The 18,041-nt window shown below is 40.0% G+C and overlaps 1 long non-coding RNA gene across 1 annotated transcript in view; it reads left to right on the top strand.

Annotated features, from left to right (window-relative positions):
• Positions 1–7,625: 7,625 nt before the first annotated feature.
• Positions 7,626–18,041, top strand: part of LOC125620373 — a 209,229-nt gene continuing 198,813 nt past the window's right edge. The window contains exon 1 of the long non-coding RNA XR_007351990.1: positions 7,626–8,110. This is a non-coding gene — a long non-coding RNA (uncharacterized LOC125620373). The remainder of the gene's footprint in view (positions 8,111–18,041) is intronic.

Here is an 18,041-nt window from a genome sequence, read left to right as displayed (position 1 = left end):
AAAAAAAAAAAAAAAAAAAGAATAAGGGATTTCTTCTCCATTCAGTGTGAGGAGGGATTTCTGAATTTATAATTTGCCTTGAAATAATCAAGTCTGTCAGTTGAATTGATAAGGTACTTTATTTGTATTATAAATAAATTCATGACCAACAAATCACTCATTTATGAAATGATTCTGAGAAATCTAAGTGCCAAAATGAATAGTTTGGCAAAAGCACATAGCCTGGGGTCTTTGAGAATAGTAAAATGGTTTATTGATCCTTCAGTCATGGTTCCCTCTGGTAGGAAACTGATCTGCCACAATGGCTATTTCAGGCTCCTTCATGGTGGTGGCAAATAGGCCAAAAAGGAGTTGATTATGCTTCTTGATTAATCCTTATCATCAAAGGCTAAAATGATTGCTAACAAAATTGGACAAAGGAGTATAAATGAATTTCAGAAGTTCCTCTGTGGGGTTATTCATATTAGTAAGACCATCTGTTGTGGTTGGATATGCCTCCTAAAAAGCTCATGTTAAACAATGTAGGAATGTTTAGAAGGGAATAATTAGATTATGAGAGCTATCATCTCATTAGTCGATTAATCCAGGTGATGGATTAATAATTGGAATGCATTCTTGGTGGTAACTGTCGACAGGTAAGGCTTTGCTGGGTCTGGGGCCATATTTTTCTCTATGTTCCTTGCTCTCTCTCTCTCCCTCTCTCTCTCTGCTTCCCAAGTGTGATGAGTGAGCAGCTTTCTTCCACCAAGCCTTTCTACCATGACGCTCCACCTCATCTCAGGCCTGGAACAATGGAGTCAGCTGACCATGGACTAAACATTAGAAACCATAGTCCCAAATTAACTTTTCCTCTTCTAAGTTGTTTCTGTCAGGCATTTTGGTCTCCGTGGTGAACAACTGATTAACACACCATTGATAGCTTTGATTCCTCAGGGATGAAGACCTGTTTGGGTCACCCCATGAAGTTAAGGTTTTTGACCAGCTGATATGGCTTAGAGTAGAATAAACATGACACTTTAGTTATTCTTTGTACACCACTGTTTCTAACTTTGATTTGATGATGTGTTCGACAGCATTCAGCTCTGGTATGGAATCAGTACTGTCAGGGTGATAGTGGTAAGGGTCAGGTCCACCTGTGCTCTCTGGTGCTGAAGCCGCCACAGAGCAGCTTTTGGGCATCATTTCTAAGACTGTCTTGAAGTTCTTGTAGAATGTACAAATTGTTCAAATTGTAGCTCTGCAAATCATTCATGTCCACAACAGTTTATGCCTTAAGACTCTGCCATTTTACCTGAAACAATCCTACTTGTTTCAACATATAGGAGATAGTTAGCTCAACTAAGTTTCCTTGAATATTGTGAGGTTCAAGTCTTTGGAGGTTGAGTTGACAGTGTGCATGAAAGCAGTATTAGACATAATTTATATTGTTTTCAAACTATATAAAATTTAAAACCTGTATGTTCAAAATATCACTGAAAATTAAAAGGCAAACAATAAACCATGATATTTATGTGTCACAGATGGGGCATTTAAAAATATTCTTTTTACTATAAAGAGCTCAAACAGAGTGATAAAAAAATCATCAGTTTAAGAAGAATCAAAGGTATGAACATACAGTTCCTAGAAAAAGAAACAACAATGTCTGTTCAACTTACTAGTAACCAAGACAATGAAAATCCATAGTAGTTACTTTCACCTTTGAAATGAAAGATTTTTAAAGTGAGCATTCATATTCTGCTGAAGGCAGGGTAATTTAGAATACCTTTTTGGAAATTAGTTTGACCAAATGTACTATGGACTTAAAGAAGCTTATATCCTTTGATCCAAAAATACACCAAGAAAATTTTCTCCTTAAGAAAATTGTGAGAGGCATGGAAAAAATTTCTATACAAGACTTCCACAATAGCATGATTTGTAAAAGCAAGAATATTGGGGGAACCCTCAAAGTTTGGCAATAAGAGAATGCTTATGTAAATAATGATACATAGACAGGAGAATAAAGGATTATTTTCTTTGAAAAATGGTCATATATGTAAAGTATGACCTCATTTAGGTAAAGTTTGTTTCTTTATATACATGTGGGGAGGGGGGAAGAAAGGGAGGGAGAGAGAGGGGTAATCTTTAGATTGTGTTATTATAGGTGTTTTAAACTTTTCTCTCTAGTCTTTTCTATATTTTTTCTTTATTCCTGAGGAATATATATTTATCCTTAGATTAAAAAAATAAATTTCAAAAGTTGATTTAAAATAATGATATGAAGATAATAATAATAATAATAATAATAATAATAATAATAAAACAAAACAAAATAAAAGGCAAAAAAATTTCTGAACTTCATTGTTGTGGATCAAATGAGCAGTGTAACTATTTATTATTAATACTAATAAGTTAGTACTTGGCATATGTAATAATGCTTATAATAGCAATTACTGAGTACTTATTATAAGCAAGGCAATTGCTTATAAACATTTTTATTAAACATTTGCAATTAAACATTTTTATTATCAACTGCTGCCTGCCTCATAGGATTATAGCAAGGGTTATAATCATTCACACTGTATAGATGAGAAAATAGGAACTTTTAATGGATAAGTGGCTTGCTCATAGTCACAGAACATTAACTATTGGAGCTAGGACTTGATCTAGGATGGTTTTCCACCAAGGCCCCTGTTCTTCCACTTGATGTTCACTGGTGAATGTATTTCGCTCATGGATGGAAGGAGACACTTCCTAGGACAGCCCTTCCAGAATGAGTCTGCCTCAGAAGATAATGTGGGCCCAGCGTAGGGCCTGCCAGAAGCTGAGTCCACCCTGCTAGTAGTTAGAGTCAACTAGCTGTCAGAGGACCAATGTGAAAAAGAAAATTGAACTTTCTCTGAGGTTGAGCAAAACTGGATTTCCTTATTTCTTTCAATGGTGACAGGAAAAAACCCACAGGAGTGTTGAGGTGCCCTCTGCTGAGCTTTTCCTAAACAAAGCCTTTCTTACTCATCGTCCTGACCCCAATCCCTGCAGATGGGTGCATCTTTCTTCTGTAGAAACATTAGTGTCTTCATGCAGGTCACAGCCAAGGCCTCCATGTTTGGAGAGGGCTGTGATGCTCTATAAAGTACTGTCTCACAGAGGACAATCTTATTTTCTAGTTCTTAAAGGAGAGAGCTGTGTGCTCTGGGTCACTTTGTCTTGAAGACATGATGGCACCTTGCGGGGCTGTGGTAAGGATTAGTCACAGAGTGCAGAAAGACTATTGTTCTGAAGACTCCACGAAGACAGGGTAATGCTAATCTTGGCCCCATCTCTGTTCCTTGGCACCGATCCCTGTGGGGACTCAGCAGGTCTTTGGTGATGGCTATGAGTGGATGGACACAGCAGGCAGCACAGTGCCAGGAGGGGAGCAGGCACTCATGACACCCCAGCCATCATGCACCAGGATCCTGCTGCTACCCGGTCCTTTGTTTATCTGGGTTACCAAAGGCTTGGACCTGTTGGAATCTAGGGTCCCTCCAGCTCTGATATTCTGTGCCTGTGCCTATATACTTCTGCAGTGAGCTGGGGCTCAGGGAGGAAAGATGATCTTCTCATCCTGTGTGCAGAACAACTTGATATGTTTCAGACGAAGAGGCTGTGTCCCTTCCAGGCTGCGCTCTGCCCCCTCCAGTACTCCTTCTGGGCTCTCCCTCCCATGGCAGTTTGCAACATCTGTCAGAAGCACGTGGTGCCAGGATGACTCTTGCTTCAAGCATGTCCTCCCAAAGCCCTGGAGACAGAGCCTGAGGGGGTTCATGAGACATGCAGAGTGGCCAGAGGATTGTGTGCCAAGGCTCTGATTCCATGGTGGATCAGCCTGCTGTGACGGCTCAGGGGCTCAGAGTGACTCAACTGATTGTCACATGCAGTTTGCAGACTCCAGAGGACATAGAACACCGTGGTGAAAGGGATGGGAAATTCCTCCTTTATTTTTGTATTTTTTTGGTGCTTATTCATTTCCCCTTTTTATTCTAAAAAAGAAAGATCTGAGAGGGCTGGCCCGAATGCAGAGAGTAGGAAAAATGAAAACATGAAAAAGAAGCAAGGAAACCAGGATGAAGGGTGAGGGAGAAATGATTTCTTTCCCACCCACTGCAGGCTTCCTGCTGACACCCCTTTTGCAAAGTCAGATGAACATGAGAAAACCATAACCCAGTTTATTTGATGTAAGTCATACATGAGACGAGAGACCACAGAAATGAAGACCCAGAGACCCAAGGAAAACTTTATTTTTGTGCACAGTCATGCAGGTGGATGGCTGGAGGACACGAGGGTCTGATGGGAGAGTGAGAAACCAGGCGGGACTTGGTCTTGTTTGTCCAGGTTCCTCTTGTCCTCCAGGGGTCGGCATGTCCCTCTGAGATGAGAGTCTTATGACCTAATTTCAGGGAAGGTAGGTCAGAGAATTCTTTTAGGGCCTGCTTTAGGGGAACAAGGCCAGAAAAGGCCAGAGGGGGATGTTCCTGCTTCTGCAGTTTTCTCAATTTCCTTTTGCGTTATACACTCAGTAGGTCAATGTGCCATATTTGGGGTATCAAATTCGGGGCCTCAAGAAGGGAAAATAAGACTTGCCGGGCTTTCTCTTTTTTCCTTCCAGACCCACACTCTGCCTCCTGTCCTGCTGTCCGCCCCGTGGCACTGCATGTGTAGCTCATTTCTGATTCCTGATGTGTTAGGCCCCAGGGCACCAGCGGGGGATCATGAGGAGAGGGGGTGAGGTTGTGAAGTCACTTTGGGCAGGTGTGTCCTTCCATAGGGGACACTGCTCCTCTTAAGGTGACCTTCTGAACAGGACTCTTTCTTGTTAGGTAACTGCTCCATCCCCTGGGACTGGTGAAACTCCACAGTGACTGGTTCCTGGTCACTGCAGTCTGTCATACTTCTCCCATAATGCATCTCTGTAAATGACCCCATTGTAAATGACCTTCCTTGAAGTACCCTAGTTTGAGTGCAACATCTGTGTCCTGTTGGGATTCTGGCTGACACATAAGGCTGGGAAAAATGAGAGATAGTCAGAAATAAGGCTTATTGGTGAGATACAAATGGGAGTGCCCTGTACATGTGCATAAATAAATAAATGTGCCAGTGGGTGCATGTTTGACTGTAAGCTTCCTAAGTGACCAAGCTGCAGAGCCACGGGAAGAGAGTTGTCATCATCTCTTTTCCAACCAGAGTCTGAGGGACCTTCTCAGAGCAAACTCTTACAGTCACTCCCCAATGCCTTGTCTTTTGGATCAAACGGTGCCCCCCGCCCCCAATGATCAGTTCATATCTTAACCCCTAGTGCTTGTGACTGTGACCTTGTTTGGAAATAGGGTCTTTGCGGAAGCTGCCATGTTAAAATGAGGTCATACTGGAGTAGGACAGGTCCTACTCCAAGGACTGGGGGTTGTCCTTATAGAGGCAGAAACTTTGACATAGTGACACACTCAGGTAGATGCCACATGAAGATGCAGGAGGGGACTGGAGTGATGCTCAACCAGAAGGTTAGACAGAGGACTGGACCAGAACCCTCCACAGAAACTCCAGAAGGAAGTTGATTTTGGCCTCTATAATCTCTAGAACTATGGCAGAATAAATTGCAGCTGTTCTAAGCCACCCCACTGTGGTAATTTGTTGCAGCAGCCCTAGGGAATGAGTATACCTTGACATGGCACCAAGGTCCCTCACAATCTGGCTGTAGCTACCTTTCTGGCTCCATCTCCCACCACTCCCTAGTTGAGCCATATTCTCCTGATTCTTAGGTACATTGTGTTATTTCATATTTCCAAGTCTGTGGCTGTGTTCTGATTACTGCCTGGAATGCTTCTTTTACTTTTCAGGTCATAGCTAAATCTTTTCCACCCTCCTAGATCCAGTCCAGGTGCCGCTTTCTCCAAGAGCCCTTCCTTGTCTCTCCCAGCGGCATTGAATCCACGACTTTTGGATTCTTTGATAGCCGATAAGCATTTGTCTTCCTCCATCAATGACCACCTCCTCAAGGGCAAGGTCATGTTTATCTCTGCTTCTCCTGGATCTGCAAGAGTGCCTGGCACATGGTAGATGCCCAGCCAATGTTTATGGATGTCCTCAGCACAGAATTTTCCTGGCACCAGCTCTATGCCAGGCACTTTTCTTGGCATTTCATGTGAATTTCATCTGTGGCTGAAGACATTAAAGTCCATGTAGGATAAGTTATGTATCTATAAGGGATGGAACTAGAATTGGAATGAGGACAGTCTTTTACTATCCAGGCACTTCCATTCATTCCAATCTGCTGCTTCTTTACATTGGACAGATAAACAGTGGCCAGGTCAGGGAGGGACTAAATGCTGTGTTTTGTGCACAATAAATCTGTCTTAAGCAGTCAACATGGATTCTGATCAAATGATCAGGTATTTGCAAAATTTCTTTTTGATTTTGCTCAGCAGGCAGAAATGTTTGTTCCTTCAAAGCACACATTTGCTAAGTGGGGTAATAAGGATGGGATGCTTCAAAGAGGCTGAGATTTCAACTGGCAGAAAATTGAAAACGAGGGAAGCTGGTTTAAGGTCTGCATAGCAATGCCATTTTTCATCCCTGTGTCACATAGTGTCTATGCAGCTCAGAAATGATAGCACCATCCAAACACCACTCCTCTCTATATCATAGGCTGCCTTCCAGAGAACCAGCATTCCTGCAAAGCCCCTAGAGACCAACAGGGTGCCACCTTTTATAGAGAAGTTAATATCTTATTTTACTTAAGGCCTTAGTAGGCTTCAAACTAGTTCTCATTATGACCATTTTGCAAATGCTTAAGCTGTGGCTCAGAGAAGAGGTTTGCTTTGACTGAGGTATGTGTTCAACAATTATGAGGCTGAGTGCTGAGAATTTAGTGGTGAACAAGAATGACAAAGCTCCTGCTTCATCCTAGTAAGACATAAAAGAATCAGATGAAAGTCCCACATGTTAAGCAGTGTGACTTTGCAAAACTCATGGAAGAGCTGGGATTTGAACCCAGATATGGAAGACTTCAAAGTGTAGAATCCTCCTGCGTCTCTTCTTTCCTTTGTTAATGCCCCTGGTTTATAATAATCATTTTTTTTTCTGGTGCTTTTAAAGAATATTGTCACTGGAATACATCTGTCCAGTTCAGTAGGTCTGAAGTAAGCCTATTTGATTCTTTTTAATCCTGGGAGGTTTCAGAGGGTTAAAAGTTGGAACTTGGGTCCCACTTCTTACAAAAGGCATGAACTTGGGCAAGTCCCAGGACCCCTAGGGTTCGTTTTCCATTTCTGTAGCAGGCTGTTGATATGAGGCTCAACTGAGAGGAGGGGCAGGAAAATGCTCCCTAAACATGAAGAAGCTCTCCAAATGCTGGAGATTATGAGAACAAACAAAACAAAAATTTGCCCAGCCTCCCAGAGATTAGCTGGGAATTATCCTAAATAGTATCAGAGTGGTATGGCTAAAATAATAATTATTGTTGTTATGATTACTATTATTTTATTGTCCCATAAATATTTTGAAATGAATATGTGGAAATTGGGACATAAGCCAAAAAAGATCTGTTAATGGAAAGCAAATTAAAAATACAAAAACAAAAACAAAAAACCTTTAAGTCCTTTTAGGCTCTTGTTTATAACTTGTTTTTTTTTTTTTTTTTTCCCTTAGGTTGCACAGAGTTCTAATATTCTCAGCATTCAGGGCATGCTCAGCAGAGCAGAAATAGATTTAATAAAAGGAGAAAATGTGCCTGTTTCTAGCCCCCCAGATCCTGAAAGGTCTGCAGGGATCTTTTGCTGCTGAGGGTAGAATCAACGCTAGATTGTGAGTTTGGAAATTGGCTCTGCCACTTACTAGCAGAGTGATCCAGGACAGTGTGTCACTTTCTCCCTTTTCAAAGTTGTTGACAATAATATCTCTCTCATAGTGTCATTGAGACTGAAAATAGCCAGGGTTTGCACAACTCTGTATTCCACACAGCTCCTTTATGTGCCTGGTTGCTTTGATTCCCCTATGAATCCTGAGCAGTTGGTATCCACATGTGACCAGTGAGGAATGGCAGACCTCAGAGGTAGAGTGAACCTCTCGGGTTGCATCACTAGCTAGTGGCAGAACTGAGGTGAGAACCAGTTCCCCTTCCTCAAACCTACTCTGTTCTTACGGGTAATTATTATGATCATTCAATATGATCATGGGGAGTGAGCACGGGTCTAACGGCAATTGCAGGACCATCCCTAATACTGGCAGGGCTTAGAACAAGCCACTCGGACAGAGCCTTTACACCACATGCCTACATATTTTAGAAGTTATAAATCAACCCATTATATACAACTATTACGTAATATATTTTGATACAATTTTTTAAAAATTGTTAAATTGCAGTTTTCAGTTGAGTGAAAGTTGGCAAAGTCTAAAGATGATTGAATTAAATGATTACTGAATATATCTGAGTATTCCACTGATGAGTCCATAATGTTTGGAGGAGAGATAAAACTAAAATGTGCATAATTCATTAATTTTTATGTATTATAAGATTAATTTTTTTCTTTTATTTCTGAAAAATGAGTAAATATGTTGTTATTATCAATATTTTTGCATAGCTCAGTCTATTGACAGCAATACCAAACTCTATAAACTTGATTAGTCTTTGTATTTAGTAGATTTATTGTTTTTACTAATTTCAAGTTGGAGAATCTTTGCTTTCTTGTAGCAAGACTTGTAATTATTAATACAAATTTTAAGTCAAATTTTAGAATTTTAAATAAAAATGAATGTGAAATTCAAGTTTAAATATCATATTCAGATATTTTAATAGGGTTTTATCTTTATCACAAAGGTATTATGAAATATTTGATTATATCATACAAATCACTGCAATATATACGTTTATTTTTACTAACTTAAATACATTTTATATTGTTTCTTTTGGATTTCATATCTTGCCTATATTAAATTTAGTTAGAAAAAAACCTGACTTTTACTTTTAATCTTGTGGACTAACTTGGTCCAAACTCATTCTCTCTCTTAAATAATTAGAAAAAATGGGCAAAATACCTGCAAACAAGTGTTATAAAAGGAAAATGAATGAAATGAACCCAGTGATCAATTTGCTTTCTGCCTAGAGACAATTTTGGTGCTGTGGTGTAGGGAGGGAGATGCCAGTCATACCACAGAAGTCTTGCTGAGTTGAGGAGTTTGACATCAGAATTCAGGGAGGCAGACTTTGCTAAGATTGTCAAATCAGAGTACCAGAGAAAAAAGAACTACCAGAGAAAAAAACGTAAGATATCTGCTTAATTCTAGTATTGAATATTAAGATGCAAGTGATTAGTGTAAAAAGAACAATCTCCAAAGCTCACAAGTACTGGGAGATGTTTGCATTTTGATCAGCTAGAGAGGAGAGACTTCATCGAGCACCAAGGGCATTCAATAAATACAAGAAGGGTAAGGCATATTAGAAGTACTAAACTAGTCCTAAATTAAGGGCTACCCTATGAAGCTTAAAACCATTCTTGAAAAGATTAGTCCACAAGTGGTTTAAGTGCTCTGAGAACAAATATAATACTCACTAAAGGAAGAAAGTAAAATCAAGCACACCACAATGTCCAGGATCCAGCTAGAAATTATTAGACACATTAAGAAATAGAAAAATAGAATTTAAAAAGAAAAAAATCAGCCAGTTAAAATGATCCAGAAATGACAGAAAAGACAAGAACTTTAAAATATTTGCAGATACATTCAAGTGTTTAAAGAAAATATGGGCATAATAAAGATTAAAATCCAAGATATGGAAAAAGTGAAATGTAACTTTCATGCATGAAAATACAATTTTAAATAAAATATTCACATTTAATGGGATTAAAACAGATTAGACATTACAGAAGATAACACTAGTGAAGCAGTAAGCTATATGTGTTAGTCTGCTCAGGCTGCCATGACAAAGTATCACAGACTGGTGGCTTAAACAACAGAAATTTACTTCCTCACTATCTGGAGGCTAGAAGTCCAAGATCGAGTTGATCAGTGTTGACTTTCCTGGTTTATTCATGGCCACCTTCTCACTGGGTTGTCATGTGCCCTCTTCTCTGTGCACACATACAGACATGTCTATGGTGTCTCTTCTTCACATCATAAGGACATCAGTCTTACTGGATTAGACTTATTAAACTCTTAATGATCTCACTTAACCTTAACTTCCTCTCTAATGTCATATTTCCAAATACAGTCACATCAGGATTAAGGCTTCAATGTATAAATTTTGGGAGGACACAATTCAGTCCATAACACTATCAAAATCAAAGTATGATGAGAAAAAAAAACTTAAAAGAAAAAACATAGAGCTTCAGTGGCCCATGGTATTAAACAGGCAGCCTAATATCAGTGTAGTTAAAGTCTCAGAAAAGTATGGGGAGAGAATAGAAAGAATATTTGAAGAAATAATATCTGAAACATTTTCTAAATGGGATACAAACTACAACTCACAAATTCAGGAAAGTCAATGAAGTCCAAGCAGGAAACATACACAACCCTTCTAAGACATATTATAATCAAATTATTAAAAACCAGTGATCCAGTGATAAAGAGAAAATCCTAAAGGCAGCAAAAGAAAAAAAAAACATGTTACATAAAGACAGTAATAATTTCTGCTGGCAATATTAGTTGATAAATGGTGTTATAGTTTAGATATTAGGTGTCCCCCAAAAGCTCATGTGTGAGACAATGCAAGAAAGTATAGAGGTGAAATTATTGAGCTATGGGAATTTTAGCCTAATCGGTGAATTAATCCTTGATAGGAATTAACTGGGTGGTAACTGTAGGAAGGTAGGTTGTGGTGGGAGGAGGTGGGTGCCTAGGGCATGCATGTGGGGTATATATTTGGTCCTTGAGCAGAGGTTTTTCTCTCTCTCTGCTTCCTGGAGTCATGTCCCGAGCTGCTTTCCTCTGCCACACTCTTCTGCCAGATGTTCTGTTTCACCTTGGGCCCAGAGTAACAGAATTGGGCACCTATGGACTGAGACCTCTGAAACTGTGAGCACCAAATAAATTTGTCATCCTCTAAAATTTTCTCATCAGATCTTTTTGGTCACAGCAGTGAAAAAGCTGTCTAAAAGAAATGATTAAAGCTTAAGAGGCACAGGATATTAGTACTATCTCAATGTGCTTTCCTCAAAATAAATATTTATTAAAGTAAAAGTAACTTTCTGGCAGAGATGCAGGGACAATCCTCTTTAACAAAGTAACCAAGGTTAACATAAGCAATGAGACACCTCAACATTGTGAACCCCTGAGAGGATGTGCTGAGAAGGGCTTTCTTCCTAGTAATGCAAAACTTCAATCCAGTTGTGAGACATTCCAGAAGCCCCAAATGAAGGCCATTCAATAAAGTAATTGACCAGCGCTTACAAAGTCTCAAGGTCAAGATTAATGAATGACAAGCCAAGGCTGAGGAACTGGCACAGATTGGTTGAGATCAAGAAAATACAATAACTAAGCAGCCCAGATTAGTTTCTAGAACATAAATAGGGCATTAGTGAAAAGTACTGAGTACTAATAAAGCCTGTAGTTTAGTTAATAGTATCACAACAATATTATTTTTAAAAAGATTTTGACACTTGTACTAAGGTTATGTGAAATATTAACCTTAGGAGATGTGGGTGAAGGATAAGCGGGAAATCTTTGTGTTATTATTTGCTAGCATTCTGGAAGTCTAAATTAAGCTAAAAAAAAGTTAAAAATAATTTCTTCATAACACAAAACGTTTTAATATGCAGATGGCTTTACTGGTGATTTCTACAAAAAAATTTTAAGAAAGAAATAATACTAATCTTGTACAAAAATCTTCTTTAGAGGAAGAGAGGATACTTTCCAATTCCTTTTATGAGCCCAACATTACTCTACATCCTAAATATTAAAAGAAAATCCAAGATTAATATCCCTCATGAATATAGATTCAAAATACTGGCAAAACATTATCAAATAATATCCAGTAATATCCTGTGTTTTTCCCAGGAATGTAAGTTTGGTTTAACATCTGAAATTCAGTTATGTAATAAAATGATATTAATAAAGAAGAAAACAATGTTATCTCAATAGACAGAAAGCATTTGAAAATATGAAACATTAATTTATAATATGATTTCTCAAAAACTAGGAATGAAAAGGAACTTCTTAATTTGGTAAAGATTATTTACAGTAAAACCTATAATTGACCTCAACTTAGGGTTGAGAATGATCCTTTTTCCCTATGTTTAAGATATCCATTTTCACCAGTTCTGTTTAATAACATGCTGTCCTTGACAGTCAATAAAGCAACAGAAGAAAAGGCACTAAGATTGAAAAGGAAGAAGTAAAACTATTATTCGTTGATGACATGATTATACGTGTAGAAAATCTCAAGGAGACAAAAAGCTACTTTATGTTTTCTATTTCTATCGTGATCTCAATCTATCATCATTGTCAATGATTTATTCTACAGGATTAAAAATAAAATGCAGTGGTATTCAAAGTATATAGAGTTTGGATATTTTGCCAATAAATATAAAAATAAAAATGAATGCTGTTCCTATGTTTTTCAAAAAGATACTCAGGTCAAAAGGCTAAAAACAAATTATACTAAATATACATGAAGCCTTAAAAAATACTTAAGGCTGAAATTTTAAGTAAGGATATTTAAAGATTTTTTAATGAAAATAAAACTATTAAAAATTCTAATAGTCAGCGGGCATCTGGTTGCCCATGGACACTTTTCACACTTCCCTCATACCTCATCTAGATCTGCCTATGTACATGCTTCTAAGCAAGTGAATTACTTTAGGTCGCAAAGTGTTTTTTGATGCTGTGCACATTGTGCTCACTTGCAAACACCTTTGGAATTATGGAATTATGGAGGCACCATATTTTGTGTGTGTGTGTTCGGGATATGTAGGGCTCTATAGTCCATAGGGATCCTGGATTGTTATTCTTGATGAGGAACAAAGTAAAGAAATGGATTATGCCTTTCAAGGTGGAAACTGCTTGTCTCACCACAGTGTGCTCTCTGGCAGGCTCCCCTCTCCCCCAGGACTAAGGGGCAAAGTGAGCAGTGGAGGCCTCCTGAGAAGTAGCTGTCTGGGCTCTGCAGAGAACAATCAGGCAGAAACACAGTGAAGGTTAAGACTTCTTTCAAAGCCTCTGAACTAGATGTTTCCTAACTGTTCCTTGGCATCTGGAGCTTAGGTGAATGACCTTCACAGGCAGGGAAAGTGGAGTGGGGCATAGCCCCTAACTCTCATTTAACTTGAACCAGTGAAATCCCATTTAAAAATTTTAATTCTTTTTGTATATTGGACTTCAGACCGTTATTTTGCCAAGGAAAAATTTTAAAAAAATTATTTTACTAGAATACGAGCGGAAAAAGAGATCAGGTGCAATTTCCTCCCTGCCACCTCAGGTCCCCTTGGTAATTGGGAACAGTAGGGTCTCAGGAAGGACAGGGACCCGTCCAAGCTATTGTGTAAGCCAGTGAGCTACAGGCCTGGAGCAGAAGCCAAGCGCTAAACACTGATGGGATAAACTGTTTATTACTGTGTTGGTCCTAGAGAAGATTTTTATGATCTCTTCAGCCTCTTGCCAGAGTTGGCCTGACCTTTGGTGGTTTCAGAGACATTGTGTTCCTGAGGAGCCATTAAGGGTTTGGAGGCCATTGCCAACATTGGATGTCTCACGCCCTGTGTGCTCTTGTAGTTTTCATTGCTTATAGGTTATCTGGTAAGAAAATGGCACACATCAAATTTGAGCCTCCTTCCCTCTGTCCATCTGTGTAACTCTCCCTCTTTGTCTTCATTTCACATTCACTCAGAAACCTTCATTAGCTCCTACTGTGAACCAGTTAGCAAAGTGCAGTTGCTCAGTGACAAGGTCTGCCCTTGTCTTTAGTCTGTTTCACTGTTTTTGCCTCCCCATTTCTAATTGTGTCTCTCATCTACATATATATGTGCATGTATATTTGTATATATTCCTTTTTTTTTTCATTTTCAGGGTCAGTGTCACTATTCTTTCTCTTTTCCTTCTCTCTTTCCTTTTTCGGCATCTCTTCACCTCTTTCTCAATTTTCGTCTTTCCTGAGGTATCACTGTATCTTCTCTTTCTTTTCTCCTTCTCTTATGTTCCACCTGTCTTTAAATCTCTTTCTTTCTCTTTTCCTCTGTGTTGTTGAGTCTGTCTCCTCAGCTTACAGAATGTTTGTGCACAAAGTAACGGGGGTGTGGGGGTCTGCAAAGGCCTCTTGAATTTCTGCAATTCACCCAAATATATGGGAAGACACGGAGGCCACCCCAGTTGTTAGGCAGATTTAATATTTTCTCCTGCTGATGGCTGGCTTATGCAAGCACAGTTTGATCCCCCTGAACAGGAGTTGGGGAACTCACTGACTTGTGGAGTGGGCGAGCAGGGAGAAGAATTTTCTTTCAGGTTGCAATGAGACTTGCACTACTTTTAACGTAAGTGAAATGTCTCTTTGAGGTGTGGATTCTAGAGGAGTCTTGAAGGAAACTGGGGCATATCAAACCCGAGTTTGCTTTTATATCCCTCAAGATGAAAGCCAGATTGACAAAACAGTCACTGAGTACCTCCTGTGTACCAGGCTGTCTGATAGGGGCCAGAGACACAGACAAGAACCACAGTCTTATAGGAACACGGTCCTGTAGAGAGTTTCCTGGGTCACAGAGAGGGTCCTGAACTTGACAAAGTGTTGAAACGAAGGGAAGCACAACATGTCATAAGAGTAAGTCATTAAGCCTGGAGTGACCAGGAAAGGCTGCATGGAGATGGGACTACCAGACCTGGACCGTAAAGCATGAACATAGTTTTCCAGAGAGAAAAGGGTGAAGGACATTTTTTGGGGAGGAAATGGTGCAGGAGCATAAAGCAATTTGAGATAAGATGAAGCTGGAAAGTTATGCTGGGGCTTTCAGCACTTGGATGAGGAATGTGCCTTTTTTCTCTGGTGGCCACAGGAGGTCATAGAAGAGTTTTAAGCAAGAGTGTAGCAGTGGGTAGGGCAATGTAAGGCAGTTTGCAGACTGGAGGCTTGGGAGGAGAGGCAGCGGCGCTCAAGTAGGGGAGGCTGGTGTTGGTGAAAGCCTCCTCTTGTCAATCACTGCCTTCCCTTAGGTTTGGTTGCATCTGCCCTGTGCACAAGAGGCTTTGTACTCACATAGCAGGATTTAAAAAACCCTATCTCCTATCAGGCCCTTGTGAGATTTGGGGCAGGGAGACAAGTAAGATATTGTTGACTAAAGCTCAGGAAATAATACCAAAAATTGATCAAATCAAAAAACTTCTGCATAGCAAAAGAAACAATTAAAAATGTGAAATGAGAACCTACCAAATGAGAGAAAATTTTCCACTAGCTAGTTTTCTGACAGAGGATTCATATCCAGGATATATAAAGAACTCAAAGAAAAATTATCACCCAAAAAGAAACCCACTTAATAAATGGGTAAATGAACCAAACATATACTGCTCAAAAGAAGAAATACAAATGGCCAAATAACATGAAAAAATGTTCAGCATCTTTAGAGATTAGGAAAATGCAAATCAGAATTGCACTGAGATTTCCTCTCACTCCAATTAGATTGATAGTCATCAAAAAATAGTAACGATAATAAATGCTGGAGAGGATGCAGGGAAAAAGGAATACTTTTACAATGTTGGTAGGAGTGTAAATTAGTACAACCGTTTTGCAAATCAGTATGGAGTTTCCTCAAAAGACTAGGAATGGAACCACCGCATAACCCAGTTATCCCAGTCCTCAGTAATTATCCTAAAGAATTAAAGTCATTGTATTATAACAATACATGCATGCCCATGTCTATAGCAGTACAATTCACAATAACCAAATTATGGAACCAGACTAGGTATCTGTCAATGGATGAGTGAAGAAAATGTGGCATGTATGTGCAATGGAGTTTTATTCAGCCATAAATACAAATGAAATTGTACCATTTGCAGGAAAGTAGATGGAATTTGAGAGAGCATTATATTAAGCAAAATAAGTCAAAATCAGAAAGTCAAAGTTTGTATATTTTCTCTCATATGTGGAAGCCAGAAAGTAAAAAAGAAAAGTAAGTTAGGTGGAAATCTCATGAAAAAGGCAAGTAGAGCAGAGGAAAGGAAGCAGGGGAGAGAAAAGGGGTCAGAAAGCTAAATACTGGGGAATGATATTGGCCAAATTATATGGTCATATTGTGTGCATGTATGACTATGTAACAAAGAATCTCCCTATTATGTATAATTATAGTACAACAACTGAAAGATAGAAAAAACAAAACTTTTTCAATAAATAAATAAAATATACTTGGGATCACAAAGGAAAAACAAAAGAACAACAAAAAGGGCTGGGGTTGTAGCTCAGCGGTACAGTGGTCGCCTAGCACGTGCGAGGCCTTAGGTTCAATCCTCAGCACCACATACAAATAAATAAATAAAATAAAGGTATTGTTTCCAACTACAACTAAAAAATAAATATTTAAAAAAATAGAACAATAAAAAAACAAGGTTGAGTTGGAATCCTAAAGGAGCTTAAAACCCAGAGAGGGTACAGACACCTTGACACCTTGACAGGTAACTCCTACATAATCCATTCTGTGCTATGATAGAGGAAATGATGGAACTGGGGGAGAAGGGAGTCCCCAAGGGCATCTAATACCACAGGGAGACAGCTGGTCCCATGGGTGGGCTTCCTGGAGGAAGTGAAGTCAGACTTGAGCATGAAAGGGAGCTCAAAGTGTGGACCTAGACCAGTAGCACAAGAATCAATTGGAAAATTGTGAGAAGTGTAAATTTTGGGGGTCCAACCCAGACCTACTAAATCAGAAACTCTGGGCCTCAGGAGCCAGTGATCTGTTTGAAACAAGTCCTATCTATATTGCATGCTTGAGTTTGAGAACCACTGATCCAGACAAGGAAGGGTGGCACTTGCTCCAGACCACAGGCCAGGAATGTAAAGGCCCAGAAGGACAGATGGCTGCTGAGAAGCCATAGCCGAGTTGGAATGACGCATGGCATTTTTGCCAGAACGGAGTGGTTGAGAGGTGACGCTAGCAAGCCATTGAGATGATAATGGTTATGATAAGCTGTGTATATTAGACCCCTGCTGTCCGCCTCTGCCTGCTACTTTGGAGTTCTTGCGGGATTCCTGGAGAGTTCCCATTGGTTGGGGAAGTGCTGGAGGACAGATTTCTGGAAGAGAGATTTCCGGTTGGTGTGTGGTGTGTCCCCGGAGAAGGCCGGGAGTGCGGAGAATAAAGAAGTGCCTGTTTTGAACCTACAAGGTTGTGTGGTGGCTCGGTTATTTTGTGCCCAGCCAGACTGTGGCAATTGGTGCCCCCCCCCCACTGGTACCAAGGCCAAATTTGGGGGCCAACAGAGGTGAGGCAAAGAACCTCAACCCCCCACTGGTGCAGAGGCCTATCCACAAGTATGGCTGTATGCTGGACCCGTAGTCAGTGACGGGTAAGATCCAATTGCAGTGGTACCAACCTAAGACAGGAGGCTGACGCCTTGAGGTCAGCTCATCGGATGACAGGTAAGGACCATATGTAGTATTGGACAGCCTAACAGGCACGGTCCCTAAGCCATATGCTTGGTGTTTAATTAAACAGAAGGGGGGAGATGGCCAGCTGGGAGCATTATGCAGGCTCATGGTGTAGATGTGCTACAGGAAAAGCCTAGAGTCCAGCAGGGACAGAACATGAGGAACCCTAAACGTCAAGAGAGGAATGTGGACTCTATCCTATAAAGAATGTGGAGCCTTGGAAGGGTGTTACAGAGGAGATGACAAGCCCTGATTTCTCATTAGAGGTCACTTGGTGCCAGGTCCTACGGGGCATATGCAAAGCTGGCCCTCATCAGTCTGTTGAACTGATCTGCAAAGAACTGCAATGTCCCCTGATCGGAGGACTGGGCGTGAGATGAGGCAGGGCAAACACACTTGCCTTTGTGCCTCCTCTGAGGTATTGGTGGCAGCTGCCTGAATGCAGTGTTGTGAAGCATTCTGCTCTAGGCAAGGG

The sequence above is a fragment of the Marmota marmota genome, unplaced genomic scaffold (genome assembly GCF_001458135.2).
Source record: "Marmota marmota marmota unplaced genomic scaffold, marMar, whole genome shotgun sequence".
NCBI lineage: Eukaryota > Metazoa > Chordata > Mammalia > Rodentia > Sciuridae > Marmota > Marmota marmota.
Note: the sequence above shows the minus strand (reverse complement) of the source record. Positions and strands in the feature narration are given on the sequence as shown.